Source organism: Dipodomys merriami, unplaced genomic scaffold (genome assembly GCF_024711535.1).
Source record: "Dipodomys merriami isolate MVZ:Mamm:240054 unplaced genomic scaffold, mDipMer1.0.p SCAF_1, whole genome shotgun sequence".
NCBI classification, from domain to species: domain Eukaryota; kingdom Metazoa; phylum Chordata; class Mammalia; order Rodentia; family Heteromyidae; genus Dipodomys; species Dipodomys merriami.
This window is the reverse complement of record NW_027202270.1, coordinates 92,373,118-92,389,138: the sequence shown is the minus strand read 5'-3', so window position 1 is coordinate 92,389,138 and position 16,021 is coordinate 92,373,118.

Genomic DNA, 16,021 nt, shown 5'->3' with positions numbered 1-16,021 from the left:
CTTAAGAAGTAGATGTAAGCAGTAAATTATTTACAATTTACATAGACATTTGACCATCATCCAGCTCCCAGAACGTTTGGTGTGGAATTAGCCTACACCCAGGATAGAAATCTGAATTCCCATCAAGCCAGAACTGATTAACCTTTTCAAGAAACTCTCAATGTTCTGACAGTTCATGTTGGAGGCCTTCCATCCTCCCAATCCTTTGGGGTCTCACAGCTTGGCTTTTAGGGGCTCTCACAAAAGATAATCTTTTAGTCAGTGAAGATTAGATGTGCTTTTCAGTAAGAGATGCTGGGACAATACAGTAGTCTTCTGAGATCAAATTAAATGCCCTCATCTGATGGTATATGCCAAAACTAAATTCCAATACTAACAAACTCCAGGAATGGAAATAAGAGATTTTTTTTCTTTGTTGCTATTTTTGTTTTCCTTTATTTTTTCTCTTGTTTATTTATCTGTCTTTGGGAGGGGAAGGGGGCACAGAAATGTTGGGGCAAAGGGTGAACAGATGTAGCAGTGGAACTTACTAGACACTATGTTGAAAATGAACCCGCCATGGGGGCTGGGAATATGGCTCAGTGGTACAGTGCTCACCTAGCACGCATGAAGCCCTGGATTCTATTCCTCAGTACCACAGAAAAAGTACAGTCAGTACACAGAAAATGTCAGAAGTAGCACTGTGGCTCAAGTGGCTTTTGAGGTAAGAAGGCCAGGTCTGGCTGGCGCTATATTGGCCACATGGTGGGTAGTAGGGTCTGACATCTTGTCTTCATGCTGGGGTAGGGAACCCTCCTCCCCCCATCACCTGCCTCCCAGGTGATGGGCGTGCTGGGAGCCCTGGAGGCAGGGGCAGGCAGTTGGTGGATAGGTTATTGAATCTGTCAGTCTAGTGCCTGGGACTGGGAATTTCCTGAGGATCTGCCCCCTATGGCTGACCTATTTAGGCCTAGACCAGCCTAGCCAGGGAACTCCATGCCACGTGTGTCTCCGTGATCATGTCCTGTGTCCTGTCTCCTGGCTCATCTTCAGTCATCATGGAGTCTCAATTCAGCTCAGAGCTGAATTGGCTTGTTGGTATTGTTCTTGTTATTTCTTTCCTCTTTAGCATGTTTCTTAGCTTGGTTGTGTGTATTTGTGTGCTGCAGGCCTTTGTAACAACTGGCAGCCTGCAGCCTGTTAACTGTATAATAAAGACTCCAGTATTCTATATTTTAAAGTGTGGCTTCTGGAATGATTTACCTTACAATACTGAGCAAAAGAAGTGCCGGGGGGGGGGGGGGGGAGGCCTGGGAAGGTGGCTCAGTGGTAGAGCGCTTGCCTTGCATGCATGAGGCCCTGGGTTCGATTCCTCAGCACCACATAAGCAAAAAGAAAAAAGCCGGAAGTTGCACTGTGGCTCCAGTGGTAGAGGGCTAGCCTTGAGCTGAAGAGCTGAGGGACAGTGCCCAGGCCCAGAGTTCAGGCCCCATGACCAGACCCCCCCCAAAAAAAAAATAAATAAATAAAAAGAAGTGCCCAGACTCCAGAACTGGCAAAAAAAAAAAAAAAAGAAAAAAGAAAGAAAGAAAGAAAGAAAGAAAAAAAGAAAAAGAAGAAAGGAAGGAAGGAAAAAACAGAAAATGAACTATCCAACTTCTGGTTGGAACAGAAAGAAACACTGGGAGAGAGTGAGGGAAAGGGTGACATTGTACAAAAAGAAATGTACTCATTACTTGAGTTAAGTAATTATAACCCCTCTATAATAACAATAGCATTTATAGTACTATAACTATGAGAGAATTTTTGTATAGATGTTCTTTAATCTAAAATAGAATCATAACCCAATAAACCCGTGGTTACACTGAAAATACCATGTCAATTTATTTTTATTTTTTTTTTGCCAGCCCTGGGGCTTGAACTCGGCCTGGGTGCTGTCCTTGAGCCTCTTTGTGCTCAAGGCTAGCATTCTACCACTTGAGCCACAGTGCCATTTTCAGCTTTTTCTGAGTAGTTTATTGGAGATAAGAGTCTCATGGACTTTCCTGACTGAGCTGGCTTCGAACTGCACTCCTTATATATCTCAACCACCTGAGTAGCTAGGATTACAAATGTGAACCACCAGCACCTATCAGTGCTTGAACAAAAGGGCTCTAGGACAGTGTCCAGGCACTGAGTTAAAGCCCCATGCCCAACAAACCAAAAAAAAGTATTTAATTCACTAATCATGATTTATAAGGACATGGAAGATAACTAGTTATTTTTTCTAGGGATCTTGGCTCATTGTTTCTGTCCAGTACCACAAGAAGGTATCATATCAGACATGTCATTAATCAAGGAAAAATCAAAGTTTAAAATATTAGCCAGGCACTGATGATTCATGCTTGTAATCCTAGCTAATCAGGATGCTGAAATCTGAGGATCACTGTTCAAAACTAGACTAGGCAGGAAAGTCTATGAGACTTAGCTCCAGTGAACCACTGTGTCCCAAAGTGGTAGAGCACCAGCCTAGAGTAATAAAGATAAGGGACGTAGTCAGGCCCTAATTCTAGATTCAGTACACACACACACACACACACACACACACACACACACACACACACACACACCTCTCTCACACACACACGCACACCACACACACACAGACACACAAATAGAATGACAGCACATTAAAAGCCACTACAAATTATCAAATATATTCATTTATGTAAATTTAGAATTCTTTCCATGACAATACAAATTCCATAAATGGGCATTTCATTTGTCAGTAGACAAATGAAAAACTGTAAAAACACCTTTGGAAATCATGTCATAGAGCAAGGTCTGGTTTCTTTAATTAATTTAAACAGCAAAAAAAAAAAATCTAACCCAACAGAAAGATGGACAAAGCATATAAAAAGTTCGCTTATACACACACACACACACACACACACACACACACACACACACACAGAAAGGAAATATTACTGTCTCTTCAAATATGAAAGCATTACGAGGTATTGGTTGTTTACACCCCTAATCCTATCTACTGAGGATGCTAAGATCTTGTTTTTGAAGGTAGCCTAGGCAGACAAATCTTATTAACCAGCAAAAAGCTGGAACTGGAGTAGTGGCTCAAGTAGTAGAGTACCAGCACTGAATGGAAAAAGCCAAGCAAAGTGCGAGGCCCAGTGTTCCTGCATCAGTACCAGTTCTAAATGTTAAGGCTGCTTAGTCACAGTGCCTCCATCTTGAGACCCCAGACAAAGATTTTGCTTGACATCAACTCAAACACCAAAAAATTCTCCACCTCACCACTCTCTTAGGCTATCAGACAGTCCAAACTTAGCCCAACCACAAGCAACATCCTCTGCCCTAATCAACCACAAACTACACCCTAAGATATCCTTGGTAGCAACTCTGTCTCTGAGCATACCTTTCCCTAATTTCCATTGCCCATAGGCAAGCCAGCCCCTGTCCTTCATGCCCCTCCAGCAACCCACTTGCCTTCCCCTTTAAAACCTACTATAAACATCTGTGGACTCTAGCTTTTAGCTTGAGACCCTGTTCTTCAGGCTTTTATCCCAAATTAACCTGTGCTGGCATTGAGCCATCTCTTTGCCTATTTTGAGAGTCTAACCATAGATAGATAGATAGATAGATAGATAGATAGATAGATAGATAGATAGATAGATAGATAGACAGATAGACAGACAGACAGACAGACAGACAGACAGACAGACAGACAGACAGATAGACAGATAGACAGATAGACAGATAGATAGATAGATAGATAGATAGATAGATAGATAGATAGATAGATAGATAGATAGATAGATAGATTTTTTTGACATTGTTATGAAAATTATCTAAATATGGATGGTCTTACAATAGAATTGTACCATTAGAAAAGGTAGAACTTGGTGTTGCTAGCTCATGCCTATACTCAGGAGACTGAGAGCTGAGGATCATGGTTCAAAGCCAGCCCAAGCAAGGAAGTCCATGAGCCTCTTTTCTCCAATTAACCACCAAAAAGCCAGAAGTGGAGGTGGGCTCAAGTGGCAGAGTGCTAGCCTTGACTGAAAAAGCTAAGGGAACAGAGCCCAGGCCCTGAGTTCAAGCTCCAGTACTGGCACAAGAAAAAAAAGAGTAGAATTAGGCATTTTTCTTTGCCCTAACATGGAACTATATCCAAGACATAGAAATGTGAACTTGATAAAGCCAAGAGCACAATTGTTAGCTGCCTGTGCCAATGACTCAGCACCCAACCAACTCACTAGCAACACTGTGGTGTCACTGAGAAGCTGAAACTTCAGGGCCCTTCTTTTTTTTCTTTTTTTTCTTTTTCTTTGTTGGTCGTGGGGCCTGAACTCTGGGCCTAGGCACTGTCCCTCAGCTCTTCAGCTCAAGGCTAGCCCTCTACCACTTGAGCCACAGCGCCACTTCTGGCTTTTTTCTTTTTGCTTATGTGGTGCTGAGGAATCGAACCCAGGGCCTCATGCATGCAAGGCAAGCGCTCTACCACTGAGCCACCTTCCCACCCCGGGACCCTTCTTTTCACAGGCCCCTGCCACGGCCCTGGGAAAGCTCCAGACATGTGTTCACATTTTGCTTTTGGTTTTTGGTGCATTTTAATGGATTTTTGCCATGACATTTTCATAGATGTATATGATATACTTTGAACATATTCATTCTATTACTGTTTCTGGTATACCATCCCCCTCCTCCCAAATAGTCCTCCTACTTCTTTCATGCCTTTTAAAAATAATCTAGATTCAAGCCGGGCACTGGTGGCTCACTCCTGTAATCCTAGCTACTCAGGAGGCTGAGATCTGAGGATCACGGTTCAAAGCCAGCCCACGCAGGAGAGACCGTGAGACTCCTATCTCCAATAAATCACCAGAAAACCGGAAGTGGTGCTGTAGCTCAAGTGGTAGAGCGCTCGCCTTGAGCTGAAGAGCTGAGGGACAGCGCCCAGACCCAGAGTTCAAGCCCCACGACCAACAAAAAAAAGAAAAAAATCTAGATTCAATTATGAAAATAAATGTGATCTTTAGCTTTCTGATTACAGCTTTTTTTTTTTTGGGTCCGGTCATGGGGCCTGAACTCTGGGCCTGAGTGCTGTCCCTCAGTTCTTCAGCTCAAGGCTAGCGCTCTAACACTTGAGCCACAGCGCCACTTCCGGCTTTTTTCTTTTTGCTTATGTGGTGCTGAGGAATCGAACCCAGGGCCTCAGGCATGCAAGGCAAGCGCTCTACAACTGAGCCACCTTCCCAGCCTCGACAGCTTATTTTGTTTAATACAATAATCTCCAGTTCCATGTTTCCCTAAAACTAATATCATTTTGTTCTTTAGGGCTAAATAATACTCCATTTTGTGCATATACCACATTTTCTTTATCCATTCATCTTTTATGGACACCAGGCTGATTCTATGACTTGGCTATTACAAATAGTACTGTAATGACGAATGTGCAGGTATCTCTAGTGTATACTGACTCAACGCTTCTTCAGGTACACACTCAAGAGTGTTATCCTATAGTAGTTCTATGTTTTTCATTTTTAAATTGATATTGATAAAGGTAATATACAGAGGGGTTACAGTTATATAAGCCAGGTAAAGAGTACACTTCTTCTTGGACCATGTCATCCCTTCCCTTGCTCTCTCCCCGTTTTTCCCTCCTGATAGTTCTATTTTTAGTGGTGTTTTTTCCGCTTTGTATGTATGCATTTATTTTTGTGCTGGTCCTGCTTGAACTCCCTTAGCATTTTCTCTTAAGACTTACCCTCTACTACTTGAGCCACACCTCCACTTCCATGAACTTTTCTGCTCCAGCTGGCTTTGAACAGTGACTTCAGATCTCAGCCTCCTGGGTAGCGAAGGTTACAGGCATGCTGCTGGAACACAGCTTTATTTTTAGTTTTCTTAAGGTACCTATGTACTGGTTTCCACAGTGATTGCATTAATTTACATTCTCTTTTGTAATGTATAGTGTTCTTACCCCTGTCCCCTCCTCCATCCTTACTAACATTTGTCATTTATTTTTTGATGATGTCCATTCTAGCTGGGATAAGACAGAATTTCAGTTTTAGCTTTGATTTACATTTCCCTGATGGCTAACAACGTTGAATTTTTTTTCATGTATTTATTGTGATCTTGTGTTTTGTAAAATGTGTCAAAAATATTTCAGCCAGAATTTTTGTGGTACTTGGCCATGGTGCCTCCATCTTTAGGGCCTTGACAAGTATTTGTTTGACATTTGCTACAGGTATCAAAATGCCTGACTTTACTCCCTATTTTGAATGTGTCCCATTTAACATAACCCCTTACCCAACCAAGTGTGGTATCCAGTGCTCCAACTGCAAGCTACATCCTTAGTTATTCCCATAGCAATCCTGCTTCAGACCAGACTCCAACCCATTTCCTTCCACATGTGGATACATACCTCTTCCCCCTCCATGCCTTCCCAGTGACCCACTTGCCCTGCCCTATAAAACCCTACAGGAGATGGGTGCTGGTGGCTCACGCCCATAATCCTAGCTACTCAGGAGGCTGATATCTGAGGATTGGGATTCAAAGCCAGCTCAGGCAGAAAAGTCCAAGAGACTCTTATCTCCAACAAACCACCAGGAAAAAAAAAAAAACAAACAAACCGGAAGTGGCACTGTGGCTCAAGTTGTAGAGCACTTGTTTTGAACTGAAGAGCTCAAGACCCATGACCAACTGAAAAAAGAAGAAGAAGAAAAAACCCTACAGGTAAGCCAGGCTTAAAAGTGGGAGCATATGCCCCACTACTGGCACAAAAAAAGCAAAAACAAAATACAAAACCTCTGCAGGTTCTAAGTGGTTGTTGATTCTAGCTTTTGGCTGGAAATCACCTCTACAGGTATTTCTTCCAAATAAATCTTTACTGAGAGGAAACCCCATCTTTGCCTATTTCCTGAGGATTTTTGCTTTGTTTTGTCCTTTGTTTGGGGGTGTTTTTTTGGAGGGGGGGGCAGTACTAGAGCTTGAACTCAAGGACTTATGCTCTCCCTTGGTTTTTCCCTCAAAGCTGGTGTTCAACCACTTGAGTCATACCTCCAGTTCTGGCTTTTTACTAGTTAATGTAAGGAGAAAATGCTGAACTCTGAGCAAATTTTTTTTTTTACTATCATTGATGCAAATGATAATCTCTTATAGAAACATCCTCAAGAATGCACCCAGAAATAATGTGTTAAAGCTATCTGAGCATCTAGTTGACACATAAAATCAACCACCCAAAATCCTCACCAAGCCATGTATCAGTAGCTCATACCTGCAATCCTACCTAGTCAAGGAGGCTGAAATCTGAGGATCAAGGTTTAAAGCCAGCCAAGGCAGGAAACTCCCTAAGACTCTCATCTCCAGTTAACCACAAGAAAACCAGAAGTGGCTCAAATGGTAGAGTGTTAGTCTTGAAGAAAAGGAGCTCAGGGACAGCACCCAGACCTGGAGTTCAAGCCCCAGGATCAGAAAAATAAATCACAAAAAGAAAGTTTGTTCATGAATCAGCGGTGCAAATCGAATAGCAAAATGGAATTTGGGGTAGCTAATAAACAATCAAATGAAATTTTTGGAGATAGTATGATACATTGTGGGAGAAAAAAAAAGGTCACCTTGACCAAATGCAACCTCAATACTAGATCCTTAATGAAGTATCTACTAGAGTCTTAATGAAGATGTGGAGTGAAATGTATCCAGAGCCACTCCAAATAGGGAAACCCCCCAAATCAAGCAAGAAAATGAAATGTACCTCCTCTATCTTGACAAACCTTAAATATAGGGTTGGAGTCAAGTCTCAAATGGTAGAGCACTTGCCTAGTAAGCAAAAAGCCCATAGTACAGCCAAAAAGGAAAGAGAGAGAAGGAAGGAGGAAAGGAAAGAAGCAAGGAAGGAAGAGAAAGAGGGAGGAAAAAAGGGAAAGAAAAGGAAAGAAAGAAGAGAAAGAGAAGGAAGGAAGGAAAGAAAAAAGAAAGAAAACATTGTGTGTTGTATTCATCACTTGCGTTAGAAGTAGTAAGATGTTTCAATACCTGGTTGAATCTAAGTAGTGTGGCTTTATCCATATCTAGGGGATAAAGAGTAGCCTGGCACCAGCATGGTATATGGTCTTGACCTTTCTCTTCTCCCCTACCCCTTGTCCCCAAAGAAGACAATGTACAGAAAAGACTTCTTTCTGAATCTGAGTAATACCCTTAACAATTCTGAAGAGCCTATAGTTCTAACTACTCAAGAGGCTGAGATCTAAGGATCACAGTTTGAATCCAACCTGTACAGGAAAGTCAGTAAGACTTTATTTCCATGAAACTTATTTCCAATTAACCACCAAAAAAGCCAGTAGAGCTGTGATTCCAATGGTAGAGTTCTAACCTTAAGCAAAAAAGCTAAGGGACAAAGCCCAGGCAGGCCCTGAGTTCAAGCCCCAGTATGGCATGCATGTGTCACACACACACACACACACACACACACACACACACACACACACACACACACACACACACATACACACACACACGCATTCCACAGAAGTCCAATCCATATTCCCCTTCCCTGTCTGCCATCAGTGCTGGCTGATGGGACTTGGCCATCTTGTATTATATATAGCAATTCTTTGAGGAAAATAAACAATATCAAATAAGAGCTGAATCCTCGGATCTTTGCTTGGTAGTATTAAGTCTGTTCTCTGGACTGCCAGGCTGCCTTGTTGGAAGGCTCCCCGGTGTTTACTTTTTTTTTTTTTTTTTTTTTTTTGTCGGTCGTGGGGCTTGAACTCTGGGCCTGAGCGCTGTCCCTCAGCTCTTCAGCTCAAGGCGAGCGCTCTACCACTTGAGCTACAGCACCACTTCCGGTTTTCTGGTGGTTTATTGGAGATAGGAGTCTCACGGTCTCTCCTGCCCGGGCTGGCTTTGAACCGCGATCCTCAGATCTCAGCCTCCTGAGTAGCTAGGATTACAGGCGTGAGCCACCAGCGCCCGGCTCTCCCCGGTGTTTACTTTTATTCCAGTTTCTCTCATTTGATAAGGTTTTGGCTGCAAAGATCACTCTGTCTTGACCATACCTGGCTCTAACACACTCAGTGCCTCAGTTTCCTTGTCTGAGAGGATCAACTTGACAGTTTCTTTGGGAGATGATTGAATAAGATGAGCTGTGGATGAAAAGGGCTTGTTGAGGTATCTGGGTGAGGTGAGCTCTCTCTCTCTCTCTCTCTCTCTCTCTCTCTCTCTCTCTCTCTCTCTCTCTCTCTCGCTCGCTCGCTCCAAGGTCTCACTATATAGCCCAGACCAGCCTGAGAATGAGGAGCCTCTTGCCTGCACTAAATGCTGAGATTATAGATGGACCACCACACCCAGCTGATACTAGTCTTAGTTTTTTGTATCACAAAACTTGTAAAATCTTTTTCTTTTTTAGGTCTGAGACTGAGATTCAAACTCAGTACCTGCCACTTTCGCTCACTGGTTAGCATTCTCTCAACTGAGCCAGGCCTCCAACCCCATGTAAAACACTTCTCTACTGCACATCACAATGTCGTCTTTATGACTCACTGCACAAGGAAGTACAAAGAGTCAGAAACATTGTCTCTTGCTCCTCAGTCTATTAAAGGAGAAAGAGAATTCTCCTAAAAAATAGTTAATATTGGGGCTGGGGGTTTAGCCCAGAGGAAGGGCGCCTACCAGGCACGTGCAAGGCCCTGGGTTTGGTCCTCAGCCCTGGAAGAGAAAAAAAAAGAAAAAAAATAGTTAATATTAACCGGGCATCGTGGTGGCTCACACCTGTATCCTAGCTACTCAGGAAGCTGAGATCTGAGGACTGCGATTCAAAGCCAGCCCAGGCAGGAAAGTCTGTGAGACTCTTTTTTTTTTTTAATTGTGAAAATACTGCACAGAGGGGTTACAATTACATGGGCAAGATAATGAGTACATTTCTTATCAAGCATTGTAGCCTCCTCCTTTGTTTCCCCTTCCCATCCCTTCTCATCCTCCCCGCCCCCTAGACCAGGAGACTCTTATCTTCAGTAAACCACCAGGAAACCAGAAGTGGCGCTGTGGCTCAAGTGGTAGAGTGCTGGCCTTGAGCTGAAGAGCTGAGGGACAGCACCCAGGCCCAGAGTTCAAGCACCATGACCGACAAAAAAAAAGAAAAAAGAAAAAAAAGTTAATGTTAGCTGGGCACTGGTGGCTCATGCCTGTAAACCTAGCTAATCAGGAAGCTGAGATCTGAGGATCGTGGTTCAAAGCCAGTCTGGGCAGGAAAGCCCATGATACTCTTATCTCCAATTAACCACCAAAAAGAGGGGGGGATTCATGCTGTAAATCTGTGATTATGAAGGACTAAATGAGGGCTGGGCAGGTGGCTCAGTGGTAGACTGTTTGTCTTGCATGCATGAGGCCCTGGGTTCAATTCCTCAGCACCACATAAGCAGAAAAAGCCGGAAGTGGTGCTGTGGCTCAAGTGGTAGAGCGCTAGCCTTGAGCTGAAGAGCTGAGGGACAGCGCCAGAATTCAGGCCCCACGACCAGCAAAAAAAAAAAAAAAAAAAAAGGACTAAACGACTAGTGACTCTGAGGGAAAGAAAAACAATGTGTGGGGGCTGGGAATGTGGATTAGTGGTAGAGTGTTTGCCTAACATGCATGAAGCCCTGGGTTCAATTCCTCAGTACCACATAAACAGAAAAGACCAAAAGTAGCATTGTGGCTCAAGTGGTAGAGGACTAGCCTTGAGCACAGACAGGCTCAGGGACAGAGCCCAGGCCCTGAGTTCAAGCCCTAGGACTGGCCAAAAAAGAAAAGAAAAGAAAAACAATCTGTGACAGGTGGTTTGAGAAAACACAGAGCAGTATGTGGGGTGGGACAATTTTTTCTCTAACCTTTCTCAGATGCTCCTTTCCCTTCGTCCTGCCTCCTTACACCTCCTCCACCTTGTCACTGCTGCCGCCTGGTGTTAGTCACCTGCCTAGCACCTCTGAGTGATACCCTCTAGGGCAAAGAGCAACACCCACTCAGGGGCATCACCATGACTGAAGGCAAAGCTGAGCCAGACCCTACTGGGAAGGAAGGAGTGTCTCTTCTCCATATTTATCAGCCTGAATAAGTTACTGCCTGGCCACAGGGAAGGAAAGCAAGAAAAAGGAATTACTATCAGGTGGAAACAATGTCCAAGGTAGAAAGCCTGTGACTTTTATGACTCACTGCACAAGGAAGTACAGCCAGAAACATTGTCTCTGCTCCTTAGTCCAATATATTCAAGACCACATGTCCCTCAGCCCTGAGCTTGTGTGCCACATGTACAGGGATATATCCTGAAAAACTACAGGTCAGAGGTTCTAGAATGAATTGTCCTCCCCCTACCATAGCTTCTTCAGGACCAGCTTTTGACCCTGAAGAAGCTATATGTCTTATCATCGAAGAAGATACATATTTTCCATATAACAGGAGCTAAAACCTCAATATGTGTGCATGGTGTGTGTGTGTGTGTGTGTGTGTGTGTGTGTGTGTGTGTGTGTGTGTGTGTGTGTGTGTGTGTGTGTGTGTGTGTGTACTGGGGCTTGAACTCGTGGCCAGAACACTCTCCTTTAACTTTTTTTTTTTTTTTGCCATCATGAGGCCTGAACTCTGGGCCTGGGTGCTGTCCCTCAGCTCTTCAGCTCAAGGCTAGCGCTCTACCACTTGAGCCACAGTACCACTTCTGGCTTTTTCTGCTTATGTGGACTGAGGAATCGAACCTAGGGCTTCATGCATGCAAGACAAGCACTCTACCACTGAGCCACCTTCCTAGCCCCTTCTTTAACTTTTTTGCTCAAGGCTGGTACTCTACCATTTGAGCTACATTTCAACGTTTGGCTTTTTGCTAGTTAATTGGAGCTAAGAATCGTTCAAAATGTACCTGCCAGGACTGGCTTCAAACCTTGATTCTCAGATTTCAGCCTTCTGAGTCACCAGTGTCTGGAAGGGCTTCAACTACATTAAGGATCCCTCAAGAATCCCTATCTTCTTTTATGGTTGCTATGCTTCCATAGTAAGTAAACACCTCCAAGAGAAAATAAACCCAAAATTATCCAAACGTATCAGGGAATGGGAGACACGTACTTGTAATCCCACCTACTTTGCAATCCCAGCTACTCTGGAAACAGAGGCAGGAAGATGGCAAATTTGAGACCAGCCTGGTAAAAAATACCAAGATCTTATCCAAAAGCAAAGTAAAGTATTAGGGATGGAGTTCAGTGCTAGAGCATTGTTTGCCTAGCATGTTCAAGGCCCCAGGTTTGATCAACAACATAAACAATCAAACAAGCAAATAGGGGTTGGGGACATAGCTCAAGTGCTAGGCAAGTACAAAGCCCTGGATTCAATTCCTAGTGTCATAAAAAGAAGAGGAAAAGGATGAGGAAGAGGGGGAGAAAAATAGGAAAAAATAACGTCCTAATCTTCCCTCATTTGAAGTCACTTTTCCCACCCATAAAGTTAAAGGACAATGCTCTCCCCTTCACTATTTGAATCCCAGGATAGGCATTTTTATTTGACTTGCGTCTTGTCATACACAACTGAGAGCAGAATGACTGACATAACTTTGCAAGAAACTCAATGTTGTGAATTGAAGTGAGTCCCAAAAGATTTATGTTTAAGAACAAATCTCCAGTACCTGTGAGTGTGAGCTCATTTAGAAACAGGGTCTTTGTAGATGTATTGCTATTATGATGAGGTCATGCTGGGTTAGAACAGCCCTAAATCCAATGACTGGGGTCTTTGTAACAGAAATTTGGATACAGAGGAGACATATGGGAAAGGTGACAACAGAGGCAAAGATTGGAATGAGGCTTTTTTATTTTTTAGGACTAGGGTTTAAACTCAGGGCCTTGTGCTAGGCAGGAGCTCTACTACCTTAGTTATGCTCACAGCCCTTTTTGCTTTTCTGGTTTTTGAAATGGGTAAAATAAGGTCTTTCATTAATGCTCAGGTCACCCTGAGCCATAATTCTATATATGCTTCCCATGTACCTGGGATGGGGAGCACATGCCATTATACTAGTTTGTTTTTTAGGTGGAGGTTGTTTGTTTGCTTTTTGTTTCTTGTTTTGTATGTGTGTGGATTGAAATAGGGTCTCATGATTTTTTTGGGCCTGGACTGGCCTTAAACCTTTATCATCACTCCTGATTTCCACCTCTCTAGTAGCCACTGTACTCAGATTAAGGTGGTTTGATTTTTTTTTTTTGTTTTTAGATACTTCTTATAACTTAAGTGCTGGTGGGGTACACCTGTAATCCTAGCTAATCAGGAATTTGAGATCTGAGGATTATGGTTTGATGCCAGCCAGGGCAGAAAAGACTGTGAGATTCTTATCTGTAGTTAACCAGTAAAAAGAAAGAAGTAGAGTTGTAGCTCAAGTGATAGAACACTAGCCCTGAGTGAAAAAGCTAAGAGACAGTGCCCAGGCTCAGAGTTCAAGCTCCACTACCAGGAGAAAGAGTGGGGAGAGGAAGGAAAGAAGGGAGAGAGGGATGAGGAGGGAGGGAAGAGGGAGAATTAGGGAGGGAGAAAAAGAAATGTATAGCATATAATAGTTGTAAAAGAGGGTTTTCAGAATATTCTATACATGCATACAGCATGTATGTTCTAGCAGCGAACCTTTTTATGTGAGGGGCGGGGCAGGGTGGAGGGTCCTGGGGCTTGAACTCAGGGCCTGGGTGCCATTGCTGAGCTTCTTTTGCTGAAAGCTAGCAGTCTAGCACTTGAACCACAGCTGCTGCTCCTCCTCCTCCTCCTCTTCTTCTTCTTCCTCCTCCTCCTGCTTGTTCTTCTCCTTCTCCTTCTCCTTCTCCTCCTTCTCCTCCTTCTCCTTCTCCTCCTTCCCTTCCTTTCTTCCTTCCCTTCCCTTCCTTCCTTCCTGCCTTCCTTCCTTCCTGGTTAATTGGAGATAACAGTCTCTTGTACTTTGTTGCCAAGACTGGTTTCTAACTACAATCCTCAGATCTCAGCCTCCTGAATAAGCTAGGATTACAAGCATGAGCCACCAGCACCCAGCTAGCAATGCTTTAAAAAACCAAAGAACACCAAAAATTGCCATCAGCATAGAATAAATCAAATTTTCTTTTAAAGTCTCCAGAGGAAACACATCCATACAAAAGAAATGGATACTTTCAGAAAGGACAAAAAGAGATAACTTAAAGGAACACAGAAGTAGAGAGCCAAGCCAGGTGCCAGTGGCTCACACCCATAATTCTAGCTACTTGGGAGGCTAAGATCTGATGATGGGATTCCAAGCCAATCCAGGCAGAAAAGTCTTATCTCCAATTAACCACCAAAAAAACAGAAAAAAATATGTGGCTCAAGTTGTAGAACACCAGCCTTGAGCAAAAAAAGCTATGGGTCAATACCCAGACCGTGAGTTCAAGCCCCAGTATAGGCACAAAAAAATAATAAAAGGAAAGAAAAAAAGCATCCACGGTTAGGAGTATAGATTTGTTACTCGGGCCATTAGTAGAGTTGGAAGGAGCAGCTCTCTCCTTATTTATCTTAAACAAGAACTTTGGAAATCTAATTAGGTGTGAATGCATCCAAGCAGCCTCTACCACAGTGAGTCAGGATCCTGGCAGGGCTAGAAGCCAGGAGCTAAGGTTGGCAAGCTGACAGTTTTGTGGCTGGGAAGCACTCCTCTTTTGTGTGTGTGTGTACATGGCTTCCACGAATGCTTTAAACTCAAGATACCAACATTAGGAGTATCTATTCATTTGAGAGAAAACTTGTCCTATCCTGCCAAACCGACCACCTCAAAGAGATGTGTCCAACCATCTAATCTAGCCATATATCATCATTACACACCGCAGCAGGAGACAGATTTCCTCTGAAATCTCAAAGCCTCTAGTACTGACCTGATATTACACAGAGTTCTGGAAGTACTTGATATAAAAATCATGTTTACTTGATCCATGGCTTTATCCCCCATGCCAATCACAGAATTTGGTACAGAGCAAGAGCTCAGTAAATATTACAGACTAGGCAGTGAGTGTTCCATTAGGTCTGGTGATGGGCTAAAGGTCACTGGGGTAGTTGACAGCTCTCAACTTCTGCCCAGGACTTTGCTATTCTCTATTCCCTATTTTAGTTCATATAGCTGAGGTAAGCATTAGATAGTGCCCAGACTTTCCTTGCCTTCACTACTAAAAACCTCTTCTTTGCAATTTCCAGTGGAACCTTTGCATAGATTTCATAACCTTTGTGTGGGGCGTGTGTGTGTGTGTGTGTCTGTGTGTCTGTGTTTGTGTGTGTCTGTGTGTCTGTGTCTGTGTGTGGAGAGTTTTTTTTTTTTTTGAGAACATACTGTACAGAGGGGTTACAATTACATGGGTAGGATAATGCATACATTTCTTACCAAGCATTGCAGCCTCCTCCTTTGTTTACCCTTCACCTCCCTTCCCAGCCTCCCCCCTCCCCCCCACCCAATCATACCCCCCCTCCCCCACACACACCGACATTGTAAAGCTGGTTTTGACATGACATTTTGTACTTCTCATTGTTGCAACAGGTCCACCTGAATCCTTAAACGACTTGTTTGTCCCCATCTCCTCCACATGTTATACTGACAGCAAATATAGTGAAAGCGGGGGTTACACTGTGGGGGAGGGACATACAAAGCAACAAAGAAATAATCTTATAAATGCGTTAGAAACACATGCATGAAAGAAACGAAAACATTAAAATACATATTTAAGGGTTCATTTTCCTAACATCACATTATCTGACCTTTTCCGCTTGACTCATACCTATACTAGATATTGCAAATAAGGGAAACCATGGGACCTATGTTTCTTTGGGCCTGGCTTACTTCACTTAATATAATTTTTTCCAAGCCTTTCCATTTCCTAACAAATGGGGAAATGTCATTCTTTCTGATGGAGGCATAGAATTCCATTGTGTATATATACCACATTTTTTTGATCCATTCATCTACTGAGGGGCATCTGGGTTGGTTCCATATCTTAGCTATGGTAAATAATGCTGCAATAAACATAGTTGTGCTGGTAGCTTTAGAGTGGTCTTTTTTGTAAAC